Source organism: Aptenodytes forsteri, unplaced genomic scaffold (genome assembly GCF_000699145.1).
Source record: "Aptenodytes forsteri isolate BGI_AS27 unplaced genomic scaffold, ASM69914v1 Scaffold379, whole genome shotgun sequence".
Taxonomy (NCBI): domain Eukaryota; kingdom Metazoa; phylum Chordata; class Aves; order Sphenisciformes; family Spheniscidae; genus Aptenodytes; species Aptenodytes forsteri.
Genome location: NW_008794088.1, coordinates 2,084,814 through 2,093,833, shown reverse-complemented (window position 1 = coordinate 2,093,833; position 9,020 = coordinate 2,084,814).

Genomic DNA, 9,020 nt, shown 5'->3' with positions numbered 1-9,020 from the left:
CTGCTCATTTAGCTTGCCAAAGAGTTGAGCTCAAATGGTTCCTTGTCTGCCAGTTGGCCTGACCCTGACACCAGCAGTGGAGGCTGACAATTCTGTGTTGTCCTCGGCCTTGCTACAGGGTTGTTTTCTTCTCAGCCGAGCGGGGAGCGCGGAGGACAAAGAACTTGGCTGAGCAATAGGAGGAGGGGAAGGGGGCCACAGGCAGGTAGGAAGCTCTTGGTGGTGTCATGATACTGTGGAGATGAGGAGTAACCCACCTATTGCTTTGTGCAGAGTATTGCCACGTCTTCCTCACACAGCCATCAAGCCAGCATTTGCTACAGACCTTCCCCTGAGCACTCACCTCCAGCCATGGACGCACACTAACAGCCATGAGAACGGTGGAGCAGCCCCTTTGGATGTTATCTGCCTCCCCTGGGCCACTGAGGAGTTCCTCTCTGAGCACTGTCTCCCTCTTTCAGCCTAGCAAGTTGTGTGACCGGTGGCAGGACCCTCCTCTGTCAAAGGGAAAATCCTCTGGACGGAAGACAAGCACTGGCTGACCTGAACATCAGCAGTTGTGTCAAGATCACCTCAGCTGGTCTGTAGTTTAATCATCCCTGCCTGTTTTTGTTGGCCTGCTCTGAAGCCCTTGAAACAACACTCAAAGGGGCCTTTCCTTGAAGCTGCAGTTAAATGTTAAAGGGACCGTTGCGGCTCTCCATTACACGATGAAGCAACGAGAGAAGATAATACGCTCTGCCACTGGTTTTCTAACAAAGGGCTCTCATAAGTGTTCTGCCTCTAAACTACGCCGAGTCCTCCCTTCCAGCAGGACAGGCGACAAAACTCTCTTTCATACTCATGGGATGCCACAGCTCAAGCCAAGCCCTTCCTGACCTGCCCATTGCTGGAGGGAGCTCCGTTCTGCTGCCAGGGAGGGCCAAGACCCAGTTGGTGTCAGCCAAAACAGAGTGAAAGCTTCATATAGGGGTTAAAAGGACCTCACATGGAGAAGCCTATTTTTGAACAGCTATGCAAATTGGTGTAATCATTTTAAGGATATTGGAGATTGCTCTTCGAAGGTATATCTGGGAGCCACAGGGGATTTTTCATCTCTCCCATGTGAAAGTCAGTAACATTCAAAGAGAAGCAAGTCCCTTAGATACTGAAAAGCAACTGTTTGTTGCCATCTATGTAACAGACCTGTATAGAGGGACTTGAGAAAAGGGTGGGTGGGAAAGGTTTCCACCAGATCAAAATAAGACTGTGAATCGTCAATGTCACACTGCTGTGAAAATGTGTAAGACCATACTAAGAAGCATGGCTAGACTCCTGTTAAGACCTGGGAAGTAATCCTTCAGCACTAGTGTTGGTACGAACTCAGCTCGACAACTGGCATCACACTTCAAAACGTTCGTGGATCAACTGGGCAGAGTCTAGGAGGAGGGTGCCAACAAAGGTCAATGGTCAAGAAAACAAGATCTGTGAGAAAAGACAGAAAGTACTGGACTAGCTTAGTCTAGAGAAGATGACATTGGCTGAGGAGGAGGATGTGATGCACAGTCTTCAACACATAAAAGACCACAGCAAAAAGGATGGGAATAATCCTTTTTTCATATCTATGCTGGGGAAAGGACACATAGTGAACTGCAGCAAGAGGAATTCAAGCTGGACATTTAAGTTTTATGGGTAAGGCTAGAGACACACTGAAGTAGGTTGTCTGGGATGAGTGAGTTTCCATCAGGGTAAACTTAGATAAATATTTGCCAGGAATGGCCCAGATATAGGTAATTCTCTTTTGGGCAGGAGATGGATAAAGTGAATGTTTGAGGTCCCTTTTAACCCATATTTTTTTATTAGTCTACAATCAATATGATAAAGCCTCACACTAGCCACACACAGGGGATAGGATTTTGGCACTGGAATATGGGGAGAAGGAATGGACATTTGTTCCAAAGGTTGTTGAGCCTTAAGAAGGGAATCAGAGAGTTTCCAAGTCAGAATATGGATCAGAAAGGATTCATTTCATGCATTAGTATGCCAAGCAGAATGCTGTCCACACATCATTAGGAGTCAAGGCCTTTACAGTCTGCTTTACACTGGCACATAAAACAAAAAAAATTGCCCCAGTAGCCTGTGTAAAAAAAAAAAAAAAAAAAAAAAAAATCCCCCCTCATGCCCAGCTGCAATGCACTGGCTACTGAACACAAGTTGTTTGTCACCCTCCAGACCGGTGATGGTTGCCTTCCAGCGGCGCTGCAAATACAGCGGAAAGGTGCACAGAATACTTCAGGATGGAAGTTTCTCCCTACAGAGCCATATGGCCGCAAGCAGATAACACTGTGAGCAGCATTCATTAACAATTTCCAAATCTGCAGCAGCTGGAGCGTGGGATCATTTAAAACACGACTGATTTACTTCCTGCAGCCTTGAAAAGGAGGGATCAGTTGGAACCCAAATGCACAACACATTTCTCTGGACTTATCAAAGGAAGCCACTTGCCTCTCATCACCATCACACACACACACACACACACACACACACACTCACTCACTCACTCACTCACAGAAATTACCTCTTGGGGAGGGTACTGGAGAGGCACACGGGACAGATGCTCGGTGGAGCACTGGGAGGGGACCAGGTATCCCGGTTGCTGGAGTGGTTCCAGAAACTGAGCAGAATGGCGCGAACAGAAAGAATATCTATAATAATCCTGATGAAAACAAAGTGTTGGGCTACTATTTTATTTTAGCCACAGCAAGAACAACAATAAAAGCTGTCAGAGGCAAAGACTGTTCTTTCAGCAAAACTGTTATGTGACGGCTTTTAATGAGCTGCACTCACCTAAAAATAGCGTTGAAGTTAACACAGTGTACCTTAATTTGAGGGACAGTGATCCATCTTTGTGCCCACCAGATGTTACTGCATTAATTATTGACGGCAACATGGCATTTCTATAGCACTTCATAGTGTTAAAGGAGTTTTATAAATAGATAGATAAAAAATTAATCAACCAATTTTGTTAGACAATTAACTAGCATCCACCATTTTAGTCTGAGATGATGCCAAGATGATGATGTTTTTTTTTTAAAAGCGTGCAAGAAGGGAGAGACTGAGCTTGCCAGAGAAAAAGAGAAATGCTTCCAACCTAAAAAATGTGGAATAATTTCTGAATGTTAAGCAATGGGGTTAAATGTTTAGAGCCTCCAAAAATTTTGGGCACCGGGACGGAATTCATCTCCCTCAGCTTGATTGAATGCAGACGTTTGCAGCTAGGCTCATCATCATGGACTGCCTTTATAGTCAGCAAAAAGAAATGAACCATGCCCTTCAAGTGCCTGTTCCTTTCGGTTGATCATAAAAAGAGAGATTGTAGATGACAAGCTCTGACGTAGGCATCACCCAGCTGGGGGAGAAGAATCCTCCCCAACAGCTCCTTTGAAAATCTGTTGGGAAAAACATTTCAAGCTCCAGCCCTGGAGCTGCTGCAGTTTAGTTCTTTAAAGTTGAGGTGAGATGGGACCTCAGGGGAAGGTCCGCCGGGTACATGGCGGGCACAGGCCCCAGCCAGCGCAATGACGGCACTTCCTCTGCGAAGGCATCACATAACGAGAGCACCCGTCAGAGGTCACGGAAAGTTCTGCTCCTCCAGTACCTCAGCACGGGTTCTGCCCGTGAGCTGCACTGCTGCAGAGAATAAGTGTCCGAGGTCCGGGTTATGAAGGAAACTGCTGTCCAGAAACACACAGGCAGGCTTCACCGGGCTGTTTGGTTCGTGTTTAAGCTGTGGTGATGCTGGGGCTCTTGCTGGGATGGCAGCAGGGATGCTGGAAGCACAACAGGTAGTGGTCACCAGCTGCTGCATACACGGCCATCCTGGCTCTCTGCTTTGCACTGTCTGTGTAGGCTTGGGGAGCCTGAGGCAGTAAAAGGAAGCCAGCACAGCTATAAGCTGAAGGGGCATTAGTGATAAATAGGAACAATATCCAGAAATGGATTGCAAAAGCCCCTGCTCTCTCGTCCCTGCAAAAGGCATCAGAGCTGCTGAGACACTGAAATACATGGCCTCTTTCAGCCGTTTTGCCATAGCAAATAAACTGGTGTTTGTTTTATTGTGCTTTTTAGGATGTAAGAGGTCAGCTGGGGAACAAGAGCGTAGAGAGCTGATATTGTGCAGGCAATACAGCACACCCCTAAGGCTGAGAGACTTGCAGTGTAGAACGCCAGGACCCGGATCCCCTCTCTGAACAGCAGAAGCCAGCACTCACCTGATTTTTCAGGATTTCACCTTCCCAGCTGGAGAGGACTGTAGGATCTGGCTGTTGGAGGAGATGATGGGAGGAGAAAGGGGAAGGGAGAACTTCTATAAGCAGGGATGAAAATCCTATTTCTTCCTCCTGTTTTGAAGGCCAAGACTGGGGCAGTTCTTACCTTGGGGACTGCAGCATCGAGCCCCACCAGTATTTTACAAATTTCACTAAAATCTTTCCTTGTCATTTTGTTTTAACAGCGATGTACAGTTGCAGCACAATGCAACAGGTGTTTAAGGAAACAATATTGTGCAAACCAAGAACAGCACTGGTTATCATTATCAAGATAATACGAACAAGACAAGAACATTTTTTTGTATTATGTTGGAAGACAGAAGACATGGCTGTTACCTTGTAAAGAACTAACCTTTACAACTTTCTCCTACACAGGTCTTTTTGGGTTCATCTGAGCTGCCACTCTCCAAAATATTCAAGTGTTATTTAAAAACATATATCCATGGAAACTTGTTATGAGTACTCATAATGACTTGCCATAGATTTATACACTTTATAACTAATGCTTAAACATTTTAGAGTTGTTCTGCATTTGTGCCCCTGTGCAGTAGTCCTCAGTGGGGATTTCACTGGCTGTCCCCAGGCTCAGAGATGGACATGAAGCCACACAGGCTGATTGCAAAGACAGGACAAGTAGGAGAAGGCTACAAGGTCTTCTATGAAGTAATGACCATTTTTTCCGTTTTTCACCCCCACCCCCCAACGAAGCCTATATACTCTCACCTTGATAGTAATATCTTGATTATGAATAACCTTTCACTGTTCTTGTCTGATATTCTTCCTTTAAACTTCTATCACATTATACATGCACAAGCATACCTACTATAAAATTTTCTTTCAAGATCTCCACCAGCTAGAAAATGCTCGAGCTGCCAATGGCCAGGATGCTGATTCTTTTGCCCTGGATCTCCTGTTACTGGTGGATTTTCTCCTCTTTTCTGTAGTAGTGCCTGGCACTAGAGAGTACACTAGAGGCACACTACTACATTGTTTGTCTTGTGCCTAAAATGTTTGTTGCACCCTCCGGACAGATAGACAGACAGACATAGTTCCTGCCCTGAGGAGCTCTTGATTGCAGCTGGGTTAAAAAAAAGAGAAAAAAAAGATACAAACCTGATGATAGAGAGAAGAGAGTGAAATGCAAGGCTTTTAGGGAATTGGTTGTGCAGATTTTCTCTGCTCCAAGATGGGAGGGGATGCTCTGTATCTCTCCTCAGAATTAAGGGTCTCATTAGGGAAACCGTAACAGCTCATTTGACTGTTTGAGGAAGCAAGCAGCTGTGAAGTGTCTAACAGGGCTGTGAACAGAGTCTGAAGCCTTGACTGAGACACACTCAGACCTTGTGGCTGTTTATGGTGTGTGAATGGGCCACGGGACAGAGCAAGAACAGGGTCAATAGGAGATTTCCCTTACCACAAACCAGCCTACTGATGCTTCTTACTCCTTTCCACCTCCTGCACCTGGAGAGTTCTGCAACCTGGAGACTTACTCAGAGGAGAAGCCTGGTTCCCATCCACCTGCCAGGGGAAACCAGCCTATCCTGCCTCTTCAGCCAGCCAGGCCCTTTGCCTGACTTAGTAAACAGAGGAGTGCTTCTAAGCAGGCAGGCTGATAAAGCGGGCCAAAGCTTTTGGCCTTTTCAGCTGAACAACCCCATATTTATCTGTCGGACACTCACAAATCTTGGGTTTGTTTCTGCCAAGAAAAGGCTGAAAAGGCAATTTTCAGGTGACCAGCTGAGCTACATCCTGGGGGGAAGTTAAAACTGCACACTTCAACACACTCCAGAGACTGAGAAATTGCTCCCCAGGGAGCAAACATTACTCTCTGCACCAGAGAGTGGACTTCAAATGTGGTTTGCAATGTAGCACATAGGGTTCACGTAATGATAGTATGGAGCACTACCCCCTGCCTTAATGCACACAGAAAATGGGTTTACTTCCCAGAGAGGGAGGAGGAATGGAGTCTCTCTACTCTTCTAAATCTGGAGGACAGGGTATGTGATTTCATCAGCTCTAACTCATAACTGCTATTCTGATTTAAGCATTATTTTTTTTTCTTTCTCTAAAAAGAAATAGAAAGAAAACAATTGCCTTAAATGCTTCAAGACTCTTCATATAATTTCTAATTAACATTTATTCTTTTCCTTTTGGCAGCTGTACACAGTGGGCCAAATTAATCCCTGATAAAATGTTACTAATCCCTGTATACATACTTAATCTAATGTTTCCAGGCAGATAGAGCAACTGCCTGACCACTATCTATCTGTACGGGTTGACTTTAGTGGTAAGAAGCAGATCTTGCAAGTTCAGAGGAACTGCTCACCCTTGCAGTCCAAGCTGAGTTTCTTAGAGGTAGAAACCGGCCAAACTTTTTGAGGGCATGCGATTTCCCTCTGAGATTTTGAGTGTGGGTTGGGCTAAAATAATGTTTCTGAAGGGATAATGATACTTTCCCATTCTGATAGTAGGAAATGTGGAGAAGTACAAAAATAAGGAAGATTTCGCTCTCTTTGTAACCCTCCAGAAGTGTTAGGTTGGGCTGCAGCTCAAGTCACCTGAATCATTTTACTCTTTCCTACATTTTCTTTTAATAAAGATGGCTCTATCTGTGCATTCATTATTCAGTTCCTAGCAGCAGATCAGCTCCATGAGGCTCTCCTGGTTGCAATCATAAATGGGAGCAATCAAATCTGAAGCTGAAATATCCCAAATTTCGTTAACCTCAGCCTCCTAGCAGACTTCAAAATTAACTAATTGGACATATTCTGTTGCTTTACTTGGGTTAAGACCCTCCTGCTAGTGCTTCATTAGCATGGTAAAAGCATGCATAATGATCCAAGAGATCATAAGCAAAGAGATCAAACCACAAATTTTAAAAGATATTGCTTTTCTGGATGAAATATGTCCTGGGCCTACCTCTCAGCTGTTTTTCTCCCTTAATCAAATGTCAGTGCAGGCTAGAAGATGCATAATACCAAGGTATGTGGCTGTACACGCAGCACACAAGTGAGTCCTTGGCTGATGGAGGGATCCTTTCTCAGCTTGTCTGATCCGGGATTGTGACCCTTGCACTTCCTAGTGTGAGCTCTGGGATTATACCACGCGTTACCACTAGATGTCAAACTGTGTCCCAAATCCCACAAATGCCTCCAGTGTCAAGCGAGGAGGCCATGCTGTTCCTGCTGCAGCCATCTCAGCAACAGTGTCAGGGTAGATTTTAATTTTTCCTCGGAGGAAAATGATTGACATGTTTAAAGGGCTTTAGCTACTGAAGACACAGGGATTTCTAAAGGGGTACTTTGCCCAGAGAGGCAGGCTCAGGTGTTACTAACAGCTACTGTGATTTTGTTTAAAAATTAAATCTACCTGCTCACACCATTAATGAAAGAAGCAATTAATATACGTCCATAGAGAAAAAGTTAACTTATCAGCAACAGAAGCTATATTATTTCCTTGTTCCCTCTTGGCCAGTTTGAGTTGCTTTAAACCCAAAACCAGTAAAGAGGAAAAGCTGAGGAGCCTTTCGCTTAGGACTGCAGCTCTAGCAGCATTCGTATGTGAAGCACAAAAGTCGTGATCAGCATTTGGATCAAGGGCCCCCCTGCACGCAACAAAACCCACAAGAGCAGCTGATTCATTCGAGTGGCTTAGTTTGCAAGCGGTGGAGTTGCTCCCTTTCAGATGAGCTGAACACTGAAGCCCCTAATGAAGGGTGTTTATTAGAAGTCCTGTGTTTCCTTCCTCAGGAAAGGTCTATGGCACTGTTACTCTGGCCAGGTTTGAACTCCCTACCTTCCACATGTTTTATTTCTCAGATGTATGCTTCTTTTCATCACCTTCGCAATTAAATGACTGCTCTGTTACCACCCAGATAGGGTTGCTTCTCAGCAGGAGGTGAAGAAATTCCCATCTAACTGAATGCCTCTTCCATGAAAGCTATTACGTAAAGGATGAGATCTTGCCTTTACCATGTGTAGGAAAATACATAGTTTGTTAGGTGTAGGCTTCTGAAAGGACACTGCTTGGGCTCTTTTTAGCCTCACCAGCATCCTTCCTGTTTCTACCAAAAATAAACACACAAAGGCTTTTCTTCTCTAGCACTTTTAATCTTTCTTCGCTTTTTCACAAGTTGTGTCACAGGATGTCCCACATCACCGCAACATACCACATCACCACAGCATGACATGGGCTGAGATCAGCTCAGCTCTCTCTTGTGTGAGGAAGTGGCTGGGCCCCTCCTGCCTGTAGTTCCTCCTCCTCATCTCCCAGTGGATCAAGGGTGACCAGGTACACTGGGTGCAGAGCCAGCACAGACGCGTGCTCCCTCCACAGCCTACTCGGGAGGATTTCAGTGCCTCGTTTTGACCCTCTTGTTTAGCAATGGTGCCTTACACCTCTGAAAGGGGTAAGGCACCCAAGCCTCCCCCCTGCATAGAGCCACAATCCTTTCCCTGTGCATGCTGCACATATCCTGAGTGTGCAAACAATGTTTAGTCACAGCTCATGTCCCGTATTGGATTGGTGCCTCCTCAGTACCTCCTGTGGTCCTCTTCTGTGGCTAGCAAGTTAGTAAGAGGCCCTGAGGCACAGCTCTGTAAGGGTAGAAGGTCTGTCAAACATGGCACGGTGGCGGTCTGCCTCCTGCACAGGGAATGGAGGTTCCAGCGGTAGCTGACAGCCGCAGAGCTTTGTGGGGGGGAAAGGGCCTTT